Source organism: Alligator mississippiensis, chromosome 4 (genome assembly GCF_030867095.1).
Source record: "Alligator mississippiensis isolate rAllMis1 chromosome 4, rAllMis1, whole genome shotgun sequence".
Lineage (NCBI taxonomy): Eukaryota > Metazoa > Chordata > Crocodylia > Alligatoridae > Alligator > Alligator mississippiensis.
In genome coordinates, this window is record NC_081827.1 from 172,358,646 (window position 1) to 172,380,536 (window position 21,891).

At 43.7% G+C, this 21,891-nt stretch overlaps 1 protein-coding gene across 6 annotated transcripts in view; it reads right to left on the reverse strand.

Annotated features, from left to right (window-relative positions):
* RAPH1 (Ras association (RalGDS/AF-6) and pleckstrin homology domains 1) overlaps positions 1-17,608 on the reverse strand; it is a 214,662-nt gene extending 197,054 nt beyond the window's left edge. For 3 of the 6 annotated variants that reach the window (XM_059727086.1, XM_059727085.1, XM_059727084.1), the window contains exon 1: positions 17,428-17,608. The gene's annotated coding sequence lies outside the window, so the exon portion shown is untranslated. The remainder of the gene's footprint in view (positions 1-17,427) is intronic. The other 3 variants (XM_059727087.1, XM_019491992.2, XM_059727088.1) reach the window with 3 other exon arrangements.
* Positions 17,609-21,891: the final 4,283 nt, after the last annotated feature.

The window sequence follows — 21,891 nt, forward strand, 5'->3', positions numbered from 1 at the left end:
CAGTTCAATAGCATGGTGATTCTATGGCCAAAAGAGAAGTTAAAGTCAACTGAAGTCCAGAACTTACTTAAAAAAAGCTATACGAGGATTGTCATGAACAATACTTTTTCACTGATGTCTGTTTCAGGACATAAGAAGCACAGAAACCAATGCTTTTCCTGGCTCACCTTACATGCATACAGCAGCTTAACAGGAAATTTGTTTAACGGTTTATTAACAAACCCAACTTATCAAATGACAGATTTTACATTTAAAGATATACCCAATCCCCCAAAATATGAATAAAGTTACTTATTTGCTATCAATAGTGCTTGCTTAACCTGTCAATGTCCACAGGCTTGTGCTTTCTTTGTTTTCTTTCAATCGCTGAAAATTCCTTTGCTTTAGTAAATGTTAACGGGGGGGGGGGGGGGGGGGATTTCTATATAGGTTTTCCCTCACTTTATGTTGTACATGTGTTCCTGGAAAACAGTGCATAACTTGAATTTGCATAAAGGGAACCCACTTTACAATGTAACAAATAGGGATACTTTCCAAGACCTTGACTGTACTGACCCCCAGACCCATTTCTACCACTTTCACAAGACAATTATGGTACTCACCAACAGCAGACAGTACACACAAGCACAGGGTGGTGGTGAATGTTTAGCTGGTGTGAAGAGAGGGCAGTGAAGGGTCTTCAGTGTCAGACTCCACATTAGTGGAGTTTTGTTTTGGATAAGCTAGCAGGATGCTTAGAAGCCATAATGGGGACAGCAACTACAGAAACATGTGCTGCAGACAATGAGCGAGGAGCACAGATCCACACAGGAGACTGTATCTTGGTATGTGTCACCACGCACCGCACAAAGCAGCTGACTGTGGGCTTCCACTACACTGATCGCATAACAGTGTAGTGCATATAACGCATTTTACCTCGCATATAACGCATTTTTACCTCGCATATAACGCATTTTTGGTAAAAAAGGGTCATTGCATAAGAGCGAATTCGCACATACAGAACCCACATAAAGTGAGTGAAACTTGTATAATTAACCCCACCTTTTCCCCTCAGAACTCTGCATAATATAAATCTCACTATCTTCTAGTCATGTCTGCTTTTAAAATTTGAATTTACTCCAAATTCTTAATTTTGTTAGATTACAGAATTTGCATTTTCCTTCAAAATTCACAAGAAGTTTCTCAATCTTCCTGGTTTGGTGGCAGGAGGGTCGTTTCAAAGTAAATTCCAATAATTTCTACCATGTTTCTAAGTATCTTTTTTTTCCATTTCCTAAATTTCAAAAACCTTTTTTTTTTAAAACCAGCCAGTGATTTATTTTTAATTGGTGTCACTTCTTTCAGGCTTCTGCGATTGGTAATTACTAGAGTCAGTAGAAGTGGCCAATTCGTTGACTCTTATAATCTATACAATATTAAAATAAACAGCAACTGCATCATATCTAGTTCTATTGCAAATAAGACCTTAATTTTACAATGTGCAGTAGTTAAATATAAACAAGATAATTTAGCAGCCAATGAGAAGCATGATATTATTCTGAACTTCGGTCTTTCACAAAGTGCAGATGTAGTTTGTATCTATTGCTATTATAAAATAATATTCCCAAACAACATGCAAACAGGACTTCTGAAGACTGAAACATAGGAATCTATAGAGGATTTGCTCGAAGTCCAAATACACTACTTAAATACTAGCTTAAAGTTAAAAGGCAGTGCAGTTTGCTTTTCCGTTTTTAAAATAAATCCTTTTTTTAAAAGAATATTTTTAGTTAACTATCATATTTACTCAAATATAAGAGGATACCTCCCAATAATTAGATTCTATATACAGAAATTGTATAAAATGGTTATAATTTTCCAGGTATACAATCTATTAGCGGTTTGTTTTGAATTTGTCCTCCTCCCACTGCCCTATGCCCCCCCAGCTTCTTCCCGCTGCCGCCTCTTTTGCCCCAATTCCCCTTCTCTCAGACCCTGATCTCCCTGGCTAGGGCAGAAGTTACACATAAACCAGTAAAAGTGATCAGAAAGTTCAAAGCTATAACACACCAAAAGTGTGAAATGGCTGAAAATGGTTTAAAGATAAACCTGGATGGATGTAGTATCAGACTTCAGTGATTTAGGTTAAACCAGTTTATTGAACTTCTGTCACAGATCTCCTTCAGATTCAAGCTTCCTGGTCCAGCAGAGCAGGGAGGTGGGCTCTAGCATCCCCTGGCTTCTGGCTTGGACTACTACAGTCATGTGGCTGCATTTCCAGAACCAAAAGTGAATGTCTGTTCATTTGCTTATCAGTTCAATCTATGCAACTTAAACTAACCTGCAAAGATTGAATCGATTCAACTTCAGGCTTTTTGACTGTCTGTACTTAGCCTCTGAGCACATGGCAGTGAGAGGCCAGTTTCAAAACACTGACTTTAAAATAAACATGTCTATAGTAATTTGCACACATTACTATTGGTACCTATAGACTTAGTTCAACCAGAATTCATACATTTTACCTTTTTTGAAGCTGCTGCAAGTTTTAGCACAGGTACTCCATAAACACACTTTTAAGCAGTATTTTTGTACCTACTTATATATGGTACAAACTATGTACAATATTAGTCCAAAGTTAAAAGGCTCACGATTTACTACATAATTCATTGGGCAGGGCCCCAGCAGAGTCAACAGCATTTCAAGACAGAGTAGGTCACCATGACTTAAGAGTCAGTACTAAGGGAGACTGAGCACAATGAGCACTACTACACATCTTATACAAATGAGCTTCCCTAATCTATCTTTGTGGCAGGGTCCCATCAGTATGTTTGCCCTCTGCGTGCTATGCGTTTTATACTCATGCTTAGTATCGTCTGCATTTAACCAACTTCATAGCTGGTTTCCATTACTGAGCACATACTGCTTTTGGCAACAGTTTAATGATGAACAGTGTACTTTATGAGGTTTTCTTGTAGGTGAATGTAAGATGAGGAATGGTTTCCCCATGCTGACTGAGGGGAAAAAAACTTGTCTCATATTTGAGTAAATATGGTATTGTATTCTAATGTAGGTAGTTCAGTTTCACTGAACTAAGTCGCACCTCAAATTTCCATATTGTAGTATGCTGACTTGTCACCTGTGTTACAAAATAAAACATGATCTAATAGCACATATACAACTTAACCAGAGATTTCTATTTGGTTTCTGTCATATCTACAGTCATGTAGTTGGACTATCTTCCCATCTAAAAATGGAAACTGCATTTTAATTCGCTAATAGTATAGATGACTCTTTCACTTGAAAATATCCAAGTTTCTCAGAAGGCACTACAACCATGGAAAGTAATTTAAGTGTTTATTCATAGATGTTAGGGTCGGAAGGGACCTCAATAGATCATCGAGTCTGACCCCCTGCATAGCCAGGAAAGAGTGCTGGGTCTAGATGACCCCAGCTAGATGCTTATCTAACCTCCTCTTGAAGACCCCCCAGGGTAGGGGACAGCACCACCTCCCTTGGGCAATAAAATGACATGTATACATTTAATTGAATAAACATTATTTAATTAAGTTCTGGGCCAAAAAACAAAACAAAAATTGTTTGAAAAATCTTTATAACGTAATAACACGCAACTCATTTGTAGGTGATAAGCTAAACCAAGCAACTGTCCATAATATCTACAAGGATGTTGAATCAGCTATATATGAAGACAGTTTTGAGTACTTTAAATATTTCTTACTGGAAGGACTTTAGAAATCAAACCCCTTACTAATATATCTGAAAGTGCATAGTATTAACTTCTTTATTTGCTCAGTAATGGACTTTAAACTCCAGTAGGCACATTGACCAATCACTCTCAGAAGTAATGGATGACTAAAATCTTGTATTTACAAATACAAGCTGATCAAAGGCAAAGTAGCGATAAGCTGTTCTCAAGTTCATCTTTAGCTTGCTTCTTGGGGACACTGTTTAAGCTTTGCCTTAACTGTAACTGCAACTAAAAAACAACTGATATAATACCAACAAACCACTAGCATTACATCTGCCTTTTTTAGCTCCAGTCAAAAGAACGGACTGACTTCTTTAAAAACAAGTACAATACACAAACTGAGCTGAGTGGTGCTTTACCAACTTCTGTTTTTAAATAGTATGGAAAGCTCTGTAAACTCATTCACTGTTGCTCTACCCCTAACAAGAAGTTGTCCTGTGAGTTACTCCAAGCTGGTCTCCCTCCTTGTTTAGCTCCTTCTCCCTACAACATTGCTGGAAGGGAATGGTTGCTTTACATTTCTTTCTGCAGCTGCCCACCTTTCCTTCTGTACTAGGAAGCTTCCTGCAACAGGAAGAGGTTCCCAATTACTAGTATTCTCGCCACTGCTTTTCCATACCACCTTCCATGAACATTTCCCTGCCGATTCCTTAAAGGAAACCTTATATTTTTCAGCTCCACAAAGCTGCAACCAGTTCGCTACAGCAGCAGTGAGGATAAAATTGCTAACAGACTAAGGAGAATGTACGAGTGGAGGTGCATGCAAAATGAACTGCTCCTCTGTTTGGGAATAGTGTTTCTGCTGCTACAGGGCAGATTAGTGCCATTCAAAACTTCGTATTCCATCTTTTTAAATTTCTAATGTTCTCAATGAAACACCAACTTCTGCTTCTTCAGTCACCTGCTCTCCAAAGAGAGCCTCAATTCAATAGCACTAATTACCAACTTTCTTGTGTGCAGACTAACTAAAATAGCTAAAAGTACTGGGACCTAGACTGTTTGAGAAAAAAAAATGCCAACCCAATCTTTGAAATAGTTAAAATATGGTTCTGGGAATAGGTAAAATTAAAATTCGGGCTATCAAACAAAAGCAGTTAAAATTACCTGTCCGTGACACGTGAAAGGTAACGCTCTGCTAATGCACTAGTGAGTTAGGCCAATGTATTTATTTTCTTCTCCAAGTTATCATTTATGTTCTGTTTTAGGGGATTTTTAAGTTTGGTGTACACTCCTTTAAACTTAATGAGGTTATTTCAGCAAGGGACTTACATCTGGCACATAAAATTTTGATTATTCATTTCCAAAATCCTTCCTTGTTTGGACAGAGGAATGATTGCAGATGTTTGGAAAGGCTAAGGATGGCATTTGCATCATAAAAAAAAAGAAAAAATACAACTTAAACAGCTAATAAGTTATGATTAAACAGATGAACCTTTGGTTGCAGTTTTAAGAAACAAGTTCTATTAAAAAAAAAAAAATCTTACTACCAGCTGCCAACAATCATAGAAAAACAGGGCTGGAAGGGACCTCAGGAGGTCTTCTAGACCAGTGCTTCTCAACCTTTTTTGTAGCAGCACCCATTTGTAAACTTTGATGGCCAGCCTGACTCAGTGCTCCTCACTCCCAACCCACTGCCTAGGGCTGTGCGAAGCTTTGAGTGCTGATTCAATACGGAGGAGATTCAGCCCGATTCGGTGGCCGAATCTCTGAATCCGAATCGAAGAGGTCTAGATTCGAAGCTCTCCGAATTGATTCGGAGAGCTTTGGCGATTCGGGCAGTCTCCACCCACTCCAGCAGGGAGCTGGACCCAGACTCCGAGCTGGTAAGTAGGAGGTGGGGGAGGGAGAAGACGACCATGAGGAGACCCCTGCCAGGCCCCCGACCCCTGCCCATTCCCCCAGTCCGCCCCCCATGGCTGCCCCACCCGCTCTCCCAGCTCCCGGTGCTTTAAAAAAAAGCCCCCACTCACTGGCTGCTGCCTTGCAGGGGGGCAATCCCCACTGCCCCATGCTGCGTGGGGGGCTCTGCCACAAACCCCCCAAAACCCCCGCTGTCCCAGCCCCCCCATGACTGCCCCACCTGCCCCAGCTCTGGCCCTTTAGGAAAAAAAAATCCAAAAACCCCCCAGTCACTGGCTCCTGCAGCAGTCTTGGGGCTTCTGGGGGTTGTGCAGAGCCCCCCACGCAGCACGGGGCAGTGGGGGGCAGCAGGGATCACCCCCCACTTGGCAGCAGCTGGTGAGTCCAGGGTTTATTTTGTTTTGTTTTTTTAAAAGGCCAGAGCTGGGGTGGGCAGGGTAGCCATGCGGGGGTGGGGGGCTGGCAGAGCAGGCAGGGGCTAGGGAGCTTGTGGCAGAGCACCCCACGTGGCATGGGGCAATGCGGAGTTGCCCCCTGCCGGACAGGGGCCATTGAGTGGGGCTTTTTTTCCCCCAAAGAGTCGGGAGCTGGGGCAGACAGGGCAGCCATTGAGAGCAGGTGGGGGACGGGGCCTGTGTGATTCAGAGATTCAGCTGATTAGCTGATTAGGCAGCAGCCAAATCTCCAAATCAGATGATTCAACCAAACTGAATTGGGACAGTGATTTGAATCACAGAATCGAATTACTGTCCCCCAAATCAGCCAAATCCAAAGCGAATACTAGCCACCTCAGACAGGCCTACCACTGCCCTCCCCTACCAGGCCCCAACTCCCCAGTGTGCGGGGTAGGGGATGAGCGTGTAGAACTGGGGGGGGGGGGGGGGAGGAGGGGATGTGGGACATGGCAGGCCCCAAGCAGCCCCTTGCAGGTTTCCCACATTTTTCTCCTTTAAAGGAGAATCCATTTTTGAAATTTGTTCACAACCCTTTCATATATTCTCGTGACCCACAGATGTTCCAGACCATTGGCTTTCAACGTCATGTACAATGCAGACAGAAGTGCGGCTCCCCACTGTAATTGAGAACGCTTTGCAGGAAGAGTCCTGAGTTACACGGATCTCCTGGAACAAACAGAAGTTGCCTGTTGGTTCCAGGTGGGAGGAGAATCTATCTGCTGCCTGTGAGTCTGTAGCCAGTATCCCCTAGCAACGGTCCCTGATAGCTTGCAAAGATTTCAGAATGGAGGGGGGGAAAAGGAGTGGAGGGAGCTTGTTCTAGGGGTCCCCCAACCAGCACTGGAGGGTGGGGTGGGTGAACTGGAGCCCCTCCCCACCTAAGGGGGCTCCAATTCACCTGGCCCACCCTCCAGTAGGGGCTGAAAAACCCCAGACTGAACTCCCTCCATTGCCTTTCCCCCTTGCCATTCTGAAAACAGCTCAAGGCTGGCAGGTAGCGCAGACATAAGCTATAGAAGACGCTTTGTTTTGAAATGTCTTAATTTGACCCCTCATGAAATCAGACATTTTTGAAGCAGTCTGCAGCTGTGCATTTGCATTTGGCCATAGCTATAAACTGCTTTCTGTGGCTAGATCAGACAAAAATTGTCACTTCTGTCTGTGCCCCTAGACTCAAAGCACCCCTCAGAAAATGCCATTTTTTCTAACTTTTACTATTATTAACAACAACAATAATAGAACAATTTGTTGCAAAGAACTCAGACCACAACAGGCCAGAATGTCTTTGACCCTATAAATTTATCTTGTGAATCACATGTAGGTGTTTGCTCACCTAACAGTGCTATTCTTGCATATCAACCTCAAAAAGATCTTGCAGCACCCTGGTTGAGATTTGATGATATAGACCAACCTGTTGCTTAACCCATCTAAACCAGCCCAGAATTTTGTCTAACCTGCACTTAGCCTGAAATAACTGAGATTCCACAAGCTCTCTAGATAATCTGTTCCAATACTTAAATTACCCTTATTATGAAAAATTCTTCCTAATATACAAACTAAATCTTTTGTTGAAACGTATGCCCATTACTACTTGTAGTATTCCCTGAAGACAGAGAATAATTGATTAATAACCTTTTTATAACCAACCTTTTTAAAATTTGAAGACTTCTCTAAACTAAATCTCAGTGCCTCCAATCTTTCCTCATATAACATGCTTTTTTAGATGTCTAATCATTTTTTGTTGCTTTCCCCTGGCTGCTTTCCAATCTGTCCATCTTTGTTCAAGTGCACTGCCTCAAACTGGAGAAATATTCCAGATGAGGCCTCACCAGTGCTGAATGTATTTTAACATATTTCCTTGTCACTTACATAAAATGCTGGTTTAATACAAACCATTATGCTACCAGTTTTGAAGTGCTGTCTGCAACATGAGTTTATTCTGCTTCTGAGGACTTGAAACCCAGGTCCTCCTCTGTAGTACTACAGCCTAGCCAGTCATTCTCCATTTCTATTAGTCTAAAAGGACAGAACGTACCACTACCATAGTCACAAAGTAGTTTAATAATACACACTTATTCAACAGGGAACATCAGACTTAAGAGTTTAAGTCTAGTAACTTGGACAAAATATTAAGTTAAAAGGAAAACTAATGAAAGAAAACATTAAGTAAATTCTCTGTAAGCCATATGGCTCTCAATTATAATAAGAGCAAACACTGATTTAACATTTAAAGCACTTGCACACCTGAAAAACAGTAATGGGTGGTTTCAAAAGATGCTTCTGGTCCCTTCAGAAAGCCCAAAATTTAGCTGGATATAACACAACCAAATCCACTCCCTGTATTAGAGACTTAGCCAGCAATATCCAGAAACAGTTAAAAGACAATGATCCAGAAACAAAAGTGAACTGATTTAACCAGGAAACTTAAAAAATGACATAACTATTTTTTTCATAAACACCTTCATGATATAGAAAGTGGCATTAAAATTAATTTGTGGGATTTTCGTTAAAAAAAAATCAAATTTCCACAGAGTTAGAAAGCACCATCAACTCTGGCCTTGCTAGATAGAGTGTCTTATACAAGGGTTGGCAACCTATGACCCACAGACTGGATCTAGCCTACAAAGCTGAGACACTGCAGTGAGTCACCAGGGTGGCAGAGCAAGACGGAGGAAAAGTGAAGCCAACAGCTGTCTGAAGCAGCAGCTCACCTATGGACTTAGTTCTGTTTAAAGCAGCCTGCCACTCCTAAAAGGATGCTGACTTCCGTTCTAATGGATGCTTTGGATGTACTGTAATTGCTTTCTCTCCTAAACTGGAAGGACATTGAATTTTGTCTTGAAACGACAAGTTACTGAAATGAAACAGGTTCCACAGACAGACAGCTGGAGCAAGAGGAGCTAGGAAGCTTCTTTCTGCTCTGAAGTAGATGATTGGAAGGGGCTTCTCATCTTCTTAGCGTTCATCCATGAAGTTGCTGCAAGTTTTGCTGCTGGCACCTGCCATTGAGGCTTAGAAGATGGTGCCTTGCCATGAAATGGACTGAGGAACCTGGAGAATTGGTGCCATAATCACCAGGGATCCAGGTTTTCCATTCACCATGGAAATACATGGTAAAACCTGGATTTTCTCATTTTAAGGAGAAAAACCCAGAAAATGGTGGGTTTCTCCCTTGTAGGCTAGTAAAGTACTAGTCTGCAAGGGGCCAGGGGAAGTGGGAGGAGGGCAGTCAGACAGGGGGCACCATATACACATGCACATAGCTGCAAGGAAGCTGGAGAACAGCTCCTGCAGATAAGATGGGGGTGGGGAGAAGGAGAGGATTAAGGCCCCCATAGTGAGGGAGGCAGTTGGGCAGGGCTGGGGCCGGGGCTGCTGGCCAGACAGGGCGGTGCATGGTCCTCGGGGCCCAAGGCCGGAATGCACGGCCACAGGGCCCAGGTGGGGGGCAGGATGGAGCTACGGGTGGCTCATCTGGGGAGGCCAGGGGTGGGCTGGCTCCCAGCTGCTGTGTGCACTTCTGGGGGAAAGCATGTGCCCCCCCCAGACTCGTGTGCAGGGTGGGGGTGGACTACCTGCTGCCGGCTTGGGGTTCCCTGCCCTGCCGCCCTCCCCTTGGGGCCTCTGCGGCTCAGCAAGCAAGACCAGGCATGGCAGGGCAGAGAAGAATGGGGAAGCTCAGTGCCTCCACCACTAGTCTTGTGCCACCATGGCAAGACTCTTGCTGCCCACCCGGCAGCAGTGAGGGTGGCAGCGTGGAGATATGCCCCTCGCTGTTGCTGGGTAGGCAGGAGACACCTCACCATGGCAGTGGAGGGCTCCTAGCAGCAGCACTGAGTTTTCCCATCCAGCCCTGTTCTGCCCTGGCATATTACGACCTGCCTGCTGGGCTGCGGAGGCCCCAGGGGGAGGACAGCAGGGCAGGGAGCCCTGAGCCCACAGCGGGTAGCCCACATCTGCACCCCTCCCCCCCCATGGGCTCTTCTGTGTGCCTTCATCAAAATCTTGTTGAGATTTAATTATCACTTACTAAAACAGTAGTGATGAAGTAAAGGTTCCATTAAAAAGTTATGGTAGAACTCTACTTCAAAAAATCCTTCATAGAAAACATGTGTGTGCGTGTGTGTGTGCACTCATCATTTTGTCATGGAGAGCAGACAGATTTCCAAGCAGGATGCTTCTCCACTGAGGGTGTAATGTTATGCTTAGAATTTAGCTTTATTAAATTTTTCAATTAAACTGCTGCAGAAATAATTTTCAGGGTTGGGTATATACAGAAAGAACAGCTGTATAAAAGTTCAAGTTGCTTGAATATTGCTACAAAATTCCACTTGCAAAGTTTGATTTATAATCACTGGTTGCAACTCTCTAAACATTGTTAGTTACCTTTTTTAAATACCACCAATTTTTACAAGCAGATGGTAAAAATCTAAAACTTACAGTTTCAAAGCTAGTAAATGCATCTTTTTTGGAACACTTCTCAAAGTACTTTTTTTTTTATTCCTATAAAACATGATTTGAAATTCACAGAAACACACAATATTCTCTGGATCAGTGCTTCTCAACCTTAGGCTCAAGGCACCCCTCAGAAAATGCTAGCTCTTGATTTTCACTTATTATTTCTCGGTAGTCAGAAAAATAATCTGTTGAAATGGAACTCAGCCCACAACAGGTCATAATATTTTTTACATCATGGACTTCTATTTGAAATCTCTGGGTTTATCTTGAGAATCATGTTTGCATTCCTAAGACTGAAAACACTAGGTGTCACAAGACAGACTCCTTGAACTGTCTCAAGGTACTTCAGCTTGTTGCATCCCCCTGGTTGAGAACCACTGCTCTAGGTAATAATTAAGGAATCTACAGTAACCCCCTGAGGAACTGGTAGTCTCTCACTTCCAAAACACTGGTGTAAATCTGGTTCAGGATGGTAGGGACGACAAACAGAAACAAGGGTTCCAATGACAAAATCCATTACTGGCACCTTTTGGGGCCAGGCTCGGACACTAAAGACCATGTGGACTAAACCACTACTTTCCCCCTTGTTGCTCCATGTTTCGTCTTTTATATACAAAGGCTAAGGACAAAAGGCAATTAGCTTTAAAAGTTTTGGTTAATGCTTGTACTATAATCTTTAAATGAAGCAAAAAAGAGCCTTCCAGGTATCACTATACTGTACCTTTTAAAAGTGAAGACAAAATTATTAAAAAGTTGCCCAGGTCCAAATCCTCTTCAACAAAATATCAATTATTTACATGACACGGTTGCAAAGCTAAAATTCTGAACTATTATTTGTAACACATTTGCTTTTCTTAAACTGTTAAGAACTCAATTTCTTCTAAAACAAATCTGGAAGCCCTATAACAGATTAGCCCTCAAACCTGAGAAATATCGTAATCAACTACTGAATGCCAGATCTACTATCACAATAAACTATATCAGTGGATATCAGAAAATACATGGCTCTTAAACTAATATATGGCTAAATTTGTGCCTTCCTGTAAGGAAAAGATGAAGAGTAGGAATGGAGGAAGTCTACTGCACCATCTTGTCTTTAGTCTGTTGGAAAGCCACTTTTCTTTCTTTGGATATTGTGAACAGGGTGATGCCAAGGATTTCACAAGTCCTATACACAAAGTAAGTCAATCCACTATGAGCAGGGTTAGAAATAGGGTACAGGTACTCCTCATTTAATGTCATGCTGGTTAACGTTGTTTTGTTATTATGTTGCTGAGCTATTAGAGAACATACTCATTTAAAGTCGCGCAAACTGTTTGGTTATAATGTTCTTTGGCCACCGCATGTTAGTAGGCAACTACTATGATGTAATTCGATTAACATCATTTTGCTTAGTTGCATTTTTCAAGAATGTAACTACAACGTTAAGCGAGGGATGGCTGTACAGCCACAGCAGACCTGCAGTGAGGTAACTGCAGGACCTTCTGTCATATGACAGTGGAACAAAGGAGAAGCCATTGCCATTTTTGCTTCTCTGATAATCTGCGGGCTCCCTCAAATGCTTCTGTGGGAAAACTTGAGGAGGAGGGGGAAGGAGGAAGAATGATAATTAATTTTGCTCTACATACAAATCCATTTTTCACTATTTTGGGGTGAGTGTCCCCTCCTCCTATGAACATCTTAAGAGAATGAGCTGCCTCAGACTTTTGAACTCCTTGCCCTTCCAAGTTATAAAACAAATTAGAACTATGGAATCTGAGTATTGGACACTGCCTTTATCCTTCTATTTCTCTCTTATCCATCTCAGCCTCTGAAATTACTTTGGTCTAGGGTGCTGTAATAAATAGTTAGAAAAACTGATAGTGTTTAGGTAAAATAATACTTCTCATGTAAGTGGTGCCCCCAATTCAAAGGAGCAAGAGAATTTCAGCAGTTGTCAAACTTAACAACACTTTTCTAAAAATAAATCAATATTTATAGATAACGTTTACACAATAAGGAAAAAAAATAAAGTTAAGAATTCCAGTAGTTGTCCTTTTCAACAGTTTTCAATAAAAACATTCTTCACATCTCATTTTTGATAACTTTAGTAAGTGTCCTTCTCATTGGATAAATGCATTTTACCATATATTTATCAATTGTTTAAAATTAGTACAAGCTTAAAAAAAAAAGGCCAGACAAAACACTCTCCTCTCTTTCTAGCATTCAAAGGATAACAAACCAATACACCTACATAGTGACTGCTCCCTTAAGTCTGTTCATTAAAACTCATCTGTGTTGTGGTTCTAGGTTCCTTAACTTGAAAAGCTTTTATCTCCTTTTTTGATAGTTCCAATTTTAAAGATTTATTTCCCATGCTCGCACTCTCCCTAGCAGTCAACTGAATCGCTAAGAGTGGTAAGTGGAGTTCCCCTCCAAAGGTAGGAGAGGGAGGCTGTTTTTAGCTAAACACCATAGTTTCACACTGTGACGAACATGCTTTTAGACATGCCATTCCTGATGGTGAAGTTGCATAAATTGTAACAAATAGAACAGGACAGTTCCGTCCTTCAACTGAAGCCTGTAAGTGCAAAGTCTAACAAGAATCTATGTAGTCATCAATACCTATAAAATGCTATCTAGCAAATGACTACATTTGTTTAAACTTCTATATATGTCAGTTCTGTTTTGTGTGTGTGGACAGTTGTGAATTATTCAAGAAAAAAGGCAAAATATCAAACAGTATATGTGCTTTAAACAAGCAGATCTACGTCCAATTTATCATCAACGCTTGCTACCTTACTACCTACAGTAGCTGGATCTAGGAAAATGATAAACATTCTTTTAATGATTGAATGTTATCCATTATCCTTTGTAACTAGGAGCTAGCCTGTTAAACATACGTTGGCTAATAACAACAACAACAATTTTTGAGATAACGTACTTTTTTCAAAGGAGACAGACCTTAAATAAATTTAACACTTTTAGATTTAACAGTAGAATCTTATTTGCCTTTATAATCTTAATAACAATTAGAAAATGGGCAGCAGCTGTGCAATTTTATTCACCAGTGGCTCCTAACCTCATTATAGACGTACCTAAAAATGGAAAAAAAAGCTCCATCCACTGAATCCCTGTCCTCTTTGTTAGGATCTCAATCCAGTCATAATTGACACTGTGTTTTGGAATAATAATAATAAAGCATCTTTAATTTAGTATTAAGTTAGGCAATGGTATTTCATTACTGTGGTGTAGTAGAAGGGTTTTCTTGTTAGGTATTGGGGGTGGGGGGGAGAAAGCAGTGTACTCTTTTTCTGAAGAGTAACTATGCCATATAGAAAAGTCCTATAATGTTATCATACAAGATTGATGTCACTTCAGCATATTTCAAGATTTTTTTTACGGTCTATGATAACTGAATAATGATAAACAGGTCATGATTGTGTCCATTACAAACATGTTCTGGGAATTCTTTACTCAGTTGTGTAGTGGTTTTCTTTTGTGGGGATTGGGTGTTTGTTTTGTTTTGTATTTTAAGAACATTTTATATATTAACCATATAAAACCGGAAGCACTCTTCTGCAAATGTTACAGCATCCTGTCCCTGTGAATTTTATGAAATAACTTTACACAGGCATTAGCTTTCATAGCAAAACATACACTCTGCTTTCCAGTTCAAACAAATCTAATGTCGTATACTTAGGTTATAATATACGTTTAAAAAATGTAAAATATTTCTGATGTGCCTAACAGGCCTCTATATCATAAGCTTCTTGGGGCAGATAGTAGCCTTCTACAACTTCAGAAGAATTAAGCTTGATTTTACTTGCCCCATGACCTCCTTGAGAATGTAATACACAATGTGAAGCTTGTCTTTATTGGATTGGGTCAGTGTTTGTATAGTTTTTTGTACAATGGGATGCTGAGATTATTTATATTATTTATATTTCAATAGAACCTACTGTAAATGTTTTTAGTAAAAACAAAAATATATTCCATTCCAAAGTATCAGACTTTGAAGTCTGGATTTGGCCCCTTCTGTACCAGTAAAAAATTCAGTAAAAAGTCTATTTCATAACAGAAGCAAGGAAATTCAGAGATTAAAGTTGAATTGCTCTCCAACTTTCTCCAGTGCTCCAAGGTATCTTTTAACAACAAGTAATCCTTAGTAATTTCTATGATACTTTTAGTTGGGATACAGAGAAGTTGCATCAGTTTTTGTTTCAAGATTTCCTTTAACACTATTTATCAGCAAAGCCCTCAAAATATAATGTACAAAAAGAAAGAGTTGTGGGTGACTTATTTTATTCCATATCTTTATGTTTAAATAACTTAGATACATTTAAGTTTGCTACTCCTTTGGCATATGTTGCTTATGACCTCTTTAACTTAAAGCATGGGGCTTTTGTTAAGAAGTTAAGGAATGTGATCCAAGTTAATGCTAAAAAACAACTCACACTAATTAATCCGTCTGTTAGCATTTGTTTAAACATGGGGGGGGGGGGGAAATAGTTGTGGTTTTAACCCTGTCCCTGTTTTGACAGCACTTCTCTAGGGGCAGCAAGTCACTTTCGACTCAACAGTTTTTTTCCCTTAGAAAGTGGGAGTGTAGGGTGGGGTAGAGGGGGGGGGGGTTAAACTACTTGTCACAGTGTTGAAACAATACAAGACAAAGATCCTCTAAAATAATAACACTGGTATCAGAGACATTGAGTTTGCATGAAGCAATAATGAAAATTAGAATTTGTACTAGTCGGTGCTAGTCAAGTTTAGAACCAACTTTGGCATTTCAAAAAGAAGAAAAAGTAACTCAATAGCTTTACGGCTTAAGAAACAAGGAGCAAACAAGGGGTGAATCCAACCTCACACGATGCAATATCATAAGACACATGGTCTCAAACACTGTAGATAATATTAAAACTGTTGCCTCCAAATCACTATAATATGCAGCTTCTTTTCCTTTTCATAATCTAGCACTGGATTTTTTTAAAGGACAGCCTAAGAATTGATGAGCCATATTCCTTTCTTGGACTGGGTTTTGTACCTTAGCAACATGGTTTACTCTATGATGGAATGGTCAATCAGGAAATGTAACTGGTCTACCGATTTATGCTGGCCAATCTAGAGAAGTGCCGGTACCCAAGCACTACTGCATGATACTGTTCCAAAAGCAAGCTATTATAGGGAACCCATCATCTAGAAGCAAATATTAAGTGGGTGTGGTATATGTTTCTTCAGTCCTTCCTAGGTCCATATTATGAAACCACTGCAGTACTGTTAATTCATGTATCATTATTCCAGTGCCACCCATTGATATGAAAGCCATGTGCTAACCCAGGCAAGGAAAAACAATTAGCTCTACTTTCCTCCCTCAGCCCCACCCACACAAACAGATGAGTATATTAAATAGTGATATTCTTCTTTGGTTTTTTTCTTTTTTTTTTTTTTTAATTACTCATATATATTCTTTCAGAAAGCTGAAGTTTTAAGTAGCATGTCCATCATGTCTGTACTTCTTTTTAAGAGGATTTGGCAGGGAATTTTTGCTGTTCCGTTGTCTATACTTTAAACGTCCTTTTTAGCAAAAGAGAAACTATGAAACTAACTGTACAACGTAACTGAACTGTGTTTGTGTGCGTGTCGCGCATCTTTTATGATGGTCTCCTCCCATTTTTTCAGCTTTAATATCTGAAGCAGTACCTGCAACTGTGGCAGGTAGATAAATAACTTCCCTTTGAAGCATCTTCTTCTCTCCAAGCTCTAAGAAAGGAGACTCGATATGACCATTTAAAGTTAGGCTATGCTCCTACAGTCCCAGAAAACAGTACTTCCAATCCCAATTCTTCCACACTAGAGCCCTTAATGTAAAATGTCAGGTTTAGAAGACACTGAATGCGCATGCATGCACACTCCTTAGTGAAATAATCAGCGAGTAGGTGCTGAGTGTGTGTGTGCGCGCGCGTTTCGTTCTTTTTTTCCTCGTTGCCTATTATTTTTTGTGTGGAGATGCGACAAAATACAAGAATTCTGCTAAAACGTAGGAACTGACCTGCTTCCACACAATAAAACAAAAGGCCAGCACAAATCGCTTTTCAACATGAGCAGAGAACTCAATTGCTGGCAAGCGAGGGTAAAGAAAATTCTTGAGAAAGAGAAGAAAAAAAATGTGAAAGTGGATTGAGGAGTCATGGGCAGTCCTGTTCGTTCCTGTACATAAACACGCCTTCTCCTCCCACCACGGATTTTTTCCCCCCACTGTATGGGGAAAAAAAAGGAAAAAAAAGGGGGAGAGACAGAGAGAGAGAGAAAGAAGAGAAAAGCCACTCTCATCTTCCTGAAAACCAATGCAGACATCAGCGTTGCCTGGGAGGGTCTTCAGGAATCATCCAGCCCCTCAGCGACATCGATGGTGGAATAGCTGCACCAGTCTTTTTGGGGAAGCGGAGGGTTGATTTCAGGACTGGTGGCAGGGCTGCACGCCTCGCTGCTCCCGGGCAGGAGCGGGAGCAGGAGGAAAAGGGCCTCGGTGGATGCGGGCGGGCTCCCTCCAGCTCTCCCCCGCCGCCGGGGGCCGGGACCAGGAGCCTCCAGCCCCACAGAGCGAAGACCCGCCCGGCTGACACGGTGCGGTGCCGCCCCGCCCGGTCACCTCAGGCGAACCCCGCCGGGTCCGGGCGGCGGCAAAGACCCCCCCCGGCCGGAGCACACTAGACCCCCACCGCCCGAGCACTGCCGGGGCCGGGGCCAGGGCGAGCCGCGTCTGCCTCCGTGTGGCGCACGCCCGGGCGCGATGCGGTACCTCCCCCTGCCCTTGCGGCCGCCACGGAGCCCCCGGAGCCGCCGCCCTCCCGCGGGGCCACGTGCGGGGCCGGCCAGGGACAATGCGGCGGCGGCAGCCGCTGCCCCCCCCCGCGCAGAGCGAGCACTTACCGCGGCAGCGCCTGGCGGCTCTCGCCCTCCTCCTCCTCCTCCTCCTCCTCCTGCTGCCAATGCTCTACCGGGCGCAGCGACCCCGCGCGCCGACTGCGTCTTTGCCCCTGCCGCCTGCCCTCTCCTCCTCCGCGGGAGCCGCCCCCACCCAGCCCCGGCGCGTCCCAGTCCGGCAGCAGCGGCTGCGGAGCGTCGCCCTCGCCTCAGCCCCGCCCCGCCGCGCCGGGCTCCCCGGCCGCTCACTTCCGGCGCGCAGGCCGCACCTCCCGCCGCAGCCGCGACCGTAGCCGCTTCGCGGGCGGACTCGGGCGTCGCCCGCAACCCCCCAGCGCCGGCGGCGCTTTTAGCCCGTGCCTGAGGGGCTCGCGGGGCCCCTTGCAAGCCAGACCCTGCGAGCAGGGCTCCGGATAAATTTTGGAGGCGGCTTCTGGGTGGAGGAGCGGATTGAAGCTGTGTGGGGGAGTGGTAGGGCTGGGATTTGTAGAGAGCTAGACAGATTGGAGGACTGGACCAAGAAGTCCCTGCTGAGCTTCACGAGGTTAAGGCCAAAGTCCTGCACTGCAGACAGAACAATCCCAGGCACGGGCCGGGCCGGGCCGGGCCGGGCGGGGCCCCAGTGGCTGGGCAGCAGCTCTGCAGGAAGGGGCCTGGGGGTTACAGCAGACAAGTCAGCTAAAAAGGAGCCAGCCACCCGCCCTTGTTGCTAAGAAGGCTGAGGGCATTCTGGGCTGTGCTAGTAGGAGCGTTGTCAGATCTAGAGAAGTGATTCTTCCTCTCTATTTGGCACTTGTGAGGCCACATCTGGAGTAGTGTATTACAAAAAGGAGATGTGGACAAATTGGAGAGTCCAGTGGAGGGTGACAAAAATGCTTAGAGGGCTGGGGGACATGACTGATGAGAACAACAGCCTTCAACCAGCCAAAGGATGGTTACGAAGAGGGTGGAACTAGACTGTTCTCAGTGGTGGCTGGGGTGGCTGTCATAGAGGACATCCCCGTTTTCTGCTACCCTGTCCTCTACTGATACGAAACCCGGCGCCTTCATGTCCTCTATTTTTCTCTTCTCTTGAGAAAAATAGAAGACATGAATAGGTGTCCGGTTTTGTATCAATAGAGGACAACTGGACTGCCCTCTATGATGGCTGCCCCATTGGTAGCAGATGACAGAAGAAGGAGCAACAGTGTCAAGTTGCAGCAAGGGAAGCTTAGGTTGGATATTTGGAAAAACTATCTTGCTAGGTGGGTAGTTAAGCACTGGCACATGCTGTCTAGAGAGGTTGTGGAGTTTCCATTTCTGGAGGTTTTTGAAGACCCAGGTAGACAAAGCCTTGGCTGGGATGACATAGTTGGGGAGGGTCCCGTTTTGAGCAACGAGTTGAACTAGAGCATTTCTCAACCTGTGGATCACAAGAATATATGAAAGGGTCACAAACAAACTTTAAAAATGAATTCTCCTTTAAAGGAGAAAAATGTGGGAAACTGTGGCTTTTCCCTTGCAGACAGGCAGAGTTCCAGCCTGAAAGGAGCTGCTTGCCCCACACACTGGGGCGGGGGGCACAAAGTCAGGAGTGAGGGGCACTGGGTCGGGACTGACCATCTATGTTTACAAATGGGTACTGGTACAAAAAAGGTTGAGAACCACTGGAAGAGATGAACTGAGGTCCCTTCCAACCCGAACTTTCTATAATTCTATGATTCACATGGTGTAAAGATAACACGTAGAGAAACTTCTTGAATTGGTCATGCATATAATTCATGGGTATTTTAAAATGGTTTTTATCTAAATAACCTGATGCCACCTTACTTTTCAGTTACCGTTCCTCATGTAAACATGCTTTTCCTCTTACTATTTGTTACTGCTCGTTTAAAAACCAGATTTCAGCTTCAATTATTCTATTCAGAGCCCTCTATTTAATTAGCAATAGTTTGGAAAAAATGTATCTATTGAGGACACAGTTTTCTGTTATGCCAATCTCTAAGACTTCTCCACCAGTGCTTCTCAACCTTTTTAGGCTCAAGTCACCCCTTGAATAATGCCAGCTCTTAGCTTTTATTCCTTTCTTGACTAGAGAAAAATCACAGAACAATTCTTCTGTTTAAAGAAGCAGAGAAGAACCAAAACAGGTCAAATGTTTTTGACGCTTTGGATTCCTAATTGAAATCTCTGGATTTATTGTGCAAGTCATGTAGGTGATAGTAGACTTAACACTGAGCAGCACCCTGCAGCATTCTTAAGAGGATGTAGCAGCACCTCAGCATGCTGCAGCACCTAATTGAGAATCCCTGGTTTAGGCAGAGAACACTAGAGGTTTTTCTGTGCTATCAAGTTCATAGAAATCTTCTGAGGAGGTGTAGATCTCCAAATACAGGTTTCCTCCCCAACCACAGTTTTACCAACCACCATTTTGAGTATCCATGCTTAATATTCTATATACCATTTTGTCTACCATGGTATACAGTTTTGAGTAACCATGGTTTTCCGTGGCTGCGCATCAGCCCACCACCTGCCATTTTCCCCATAAGCCTTTTGTCTTGCCAACCACAGTTTTGCCAACCACAGGAACTTTCAGGAACCTAACCCAGCAGTTGGTGAGGGAAACCTGTATGCACTTTAGCAAAGTTTCTTTTTTTCCTGAACTCAGACAGTCTGTAATTACAACACTTCAGCAGCAGCAACCAATCACTACTTTAACTGCTTGTCTGGATTTATACTCTGTCCATGATTTCTGTTTGTCATTAGATTGTAAGCTTCTTGGGACAGGAACCTCTGTTTGGAAAACATCTGGCACATACTGTATACTTGCTGATGCATAAATGTATCAGATGGGCCTCTGAGGAAGATGCCCATCTAGCAGAGTTCCAGTGCTTTGGTGGAGATGAGACTGTTTATGCTGAGCTCAGTTGGGAAGGTAATTTTTCCCCTTGAATGGCTCACATATGCAATTTTAAACAGCAAAGGAAGGACATAGAAAATAGACCAACAAGATTCAGCCCTGAACATTTTATTCTTCTAATTTTTCTCCACTTTCTGCCACCAGGTGAATAAGAACAAATATGAAAAATAAAGCTAAAAGTTTTAGTTTTGTGAATACTAACTCATGCATGAAGTTATATTAAGGTCAAAAGCAATGTCACATTACATGTCTGAAAAGAATGCCAATATAGAACACAACTTTTATACTTACATAAGAACATAAAAACTGCCATTTACTGGATCAGACCAGACCAGACCAGACCAGTCCCAGACCATAGGTCAGGGGTGGTCAAAATACAACCTGAGATCCGTATTGACTGAGATCCGTACCAACTGACTGGATCAGGTGAGAGGGCAAGCACCTGCCAATTGATTGTATCCACCCCGTAGCTGCCTCTGTAATACTCTGCATGGGGCTGAACCCTGCCCACTCCCACCTAGGGCAGCTAGTGCTGTGCTCCCACCCACACCCACCAGACAGCATCACCCCAGCCCTGGCCAGTGTGCAGACTTTCCTAGTGGGGCTGCTACCGCAACCACCCAAATATTGCCTGGCTCCTCTTGCCTCCAGCAGCTTCTCTTCCTGTGACTCTCCAGGCAGCAGGGAATGCAGGGAAGCCATGGGAACCTATGCCAGGCACAATGAGCAGCCACCTGGAGGCAGCTGAATGGGTAGAAGGAGGCTGGGAGCTGGAGCCCCATGTGTTGGGGCAGGGACCACTTGGCTGCAGCTTCCCCTTATCTGGCTTGGTATCTGCTGCCTGGTGCACATTCTTATGGCTTCCCTGTGTTACCTGCTGCCTGGAGCAGCTCAGCAGGAGCAGGAGGAGGAGCCACTATTGTGCAGCCAGAGGAGGCGCCTATCCAAGCCTTCTTGAGTCTCTCAGTCCCTCTACTGAGCTCCCACTGCACCCCACCCCACCCCACCCCACCCCTACCCTCTCCCATGGCAGGGTGGGAGGCCCCTGAGGGAGTTTCCACCCTGGCAGCCTCCAACATGGGGGCTGGCAATGAAGCAGGAGAGAGCCAGCAGGGCCAGGGCCCCATCCCAGCTGGGCTTCCCCTGGTGGGGTCACAGGGCCCCCCAAAAGGGACCCAGGGCAAGGACTCCTCAGGAGCTTCCTCCACATCTGAGGCTGGGAAGGGTAGAGGGCCTGCCACCAAACCCAAATCACCAACACCTAAGGGGACATGTTGCTTTTCATCAGAGAGCACTGCACTCATTCAGCCTGTCCCTGGACCTGCCAATGCAACTTCTCAGCCAGGAAGCCAGAGCTATGCTCAGGCTGGGCTGCTGCGGGAAAGCCCACAGCTCCTGAGCTTGGATTCTCCACCACCGCTGCCCCTTCCACCTCTGGCAGTGGGCCCCCTTCCTGGCCCTCACCCACAGGTATAGTGTGAGGTGCTGGTTGTGCAAGAAAGAGGGTTTGCACTTCAAAGAGACAGAGGGCTCTCAGTCACATCCTTCCCCTCCCCCTGGAGCTGATCCAC